Raw genomic sequence first — 2,372 nt, forward strand, 5'->3', positions numbered from 1 at the left:
TTAATGTTCGTAATGAAAAACTTCATACATAAAATCTCCTTCCAACTTCGTTTCCGGAGGTGAAAATGCGAAGATATTTCTTTCAATATTCATAAGGAGAATATTAAGATTTCTATACTGCCCATGAGCTATAGAATTAAGGTATGAGTCTGGTGCATTTAGAAGTTCGCGCGTTGAGAGCACTTAGTGGATAGTAACGAATTCTTACTTAATATTCCAAGGAAGGCATTGGGTCTGTGGTATCTTTGCAGCATTGGATAAAACCCTAATAACCTCTCATTTAATGACTTCAAAGTTTGGTAACAGAGAGAGATAGATATCCATAATTTTTCAACTTGTGAGTTTTTCTTTATCACCGAAGCTTTCTCGAATTAAATTAAATGAAAAAATTGACATTTTTCTTAGGAGGTAGATAATCCTGTAATTAATTCTCCTTACGCCCAACCGTGGATCATACCTGAAATTGTCTAAAGAAAGAAAATAATTCTCATTGACCAAGTCAAGTCTAAATTCCTTGAGCAAAATGCTGTTCATTAAACTCTTTGACGAACCATATGCAGCTACGTTATCTGACTGAGACTTTAAACAGAGCAGAATTGATAGCTTTACAGCTTGTTATAAAAATCAAGCGAAAGTATTTGTCTTGTACTGTCATTCCCAAGAGGACATTTAAGCATTCTTCAAAGTATTAGGTTATATCACCCTTAAGATCAGAAAAATCACATTTTCGATTGGCAAAAAAACTTTCTTCGGAGTTCCTCCTTCTAAGAGAATTCACTGCAATGAGGTAGCGAAAAGGTAAGCTAAAAAAAAAAATAAATAGATAAAAAAAAATAATAATAATAATAATAATAGTGTACACAGTGTTTTATGCCCCAGAAAATGTCCACAATTCGTATATGTAAAGATCAATTAATTCCCATGTTTTAAGGAAATGACAATAAAAGTGGATGTCGCTCTCGTTATCAATAATAGGGTATATAAAGGCATTCGGGGTAATGTTATCCTCCATGGGCTCAGGCTTTACATCCAACGGGAAGGTGTAAATTTAATCAGATAAAAAATCGGGTTTACTTTTTTTTCGCTCAAGGGTTTATTTTAAGTGCCTTCTGTGCTGGTGTTGGCTAGATGATCACATTAGTGTTTCACCTTAAATCTCTTCATGAGGTTTAGGGTGAAAAACTTTTTAAAAGTTATTTTTAACTAAATTTAAAATTTTAATTGTTTATTTACAGTGAAATTAGAATATTTTCAACTAATTTATTTTTAATGTAAAAATGTGCGTACATGAGATATATTTTATAATGTACGAATGTCCGAATGATAACCATAATTTTTAAACGTAGTGGGAGTTTTACTTATCACCCTCTTTTACTATTTTTTTTGTCATTATTATTCTTGATGGTGGTGTATGACTTCCAGGAACCCAGTACAGGACCATGTGCCTGAAATCCCTGAATTACTCTTGTCCATCGCATGCACTTTTTCACTATTTTTAATGGGCTCTCTCTCTCTCTCTCTCTCTCTCTCTCTCTCTCTCTCTCTCTCTCTCTCTCTCCTCTCTCTCTCTCTCTCTCTGTAAAGGTTAATTGTATGATTAATATGTCATTTTAAGTACATGGTGAGTGAGTTCATTTAAGCATTTTACTGATTTTTTTTTTAGATATTTATGTACGTCAGTAGTTTTGATTGCTCATGGATACGAAGGAAATGCGTTAACGCCACTAACAATTGCCTTTTAATGCATATAGACTAGATATCAATTTATTTACTTATATATATATATATATATATATATATATATATATATATATATATATATACATATTATATATATATACATATTATATATATATATATATATATATATATATATATTATGTATGTGTGTGTCTGGGTGCGTGGGTGGGTGTGTACACCTAAAATCTTTTATTGACTTCCTTGGGAATAATTTATACCCTGACCATGATTCGGAGCTATGCCTTTCATACGTTTTTTATTCTGCTGTTTATATTCGTTTGGAATACCAGTAAAAATCAGAATCCAATACTCTCGTGATGTTTATGCTTACAAATATCAGGCCAAAAATACTCCTTGATATCGAATGTAATCAGCCTTGGGAATAACTTAATCTTTATAACATCTATGATATTTGAGTCCAGTCATTGATAACTTACCAGGCATTAAAGGTTGCTGATATTACATCAGTAGTTAATTGTTCCTAACGCTGTATATGTTATGTTTAATTCATTACCGTTATTATTTAGATTTGGTTTTAAATGGGAATGAACATTTCAGTTTTCTCCACACTTTACTTCTTGCTCTATCTACTTGACCACTCGTCATTTCCAGGTCTATTTGTTGCCGTTTCC

At 32.0% G+C, this 2,372-nt stretch overlaps 1 protein-coding gene across 1 annotated transcript in view; it reads left to right on the forward strand.

The window, feature by feature from the left end:
• Positions 1-2,372, forward strand: part of LOC137655147 (CD63 antigen-like) — a 578,249-nt gene that overhangs the window by 473,826 nt on the left and 102,051 nt on the right. The window lies entirely within an intron of this gene.

The sequence above is a fragment of the Palaemon carinicauda genome, chromosome 1 (genome assembly GCF_036898095.1).
Source record: "Palaemon carinicauda isolate YSFRI2023 chromosome 1, ASM3689809v2, whole genome shotgun sequence".
NCBI lineage: Eukaryota > Metazoa > Arthropoda > Malacostraca > Decapoda > Palaemonidae > Palaemon > Palaemon carinicauda.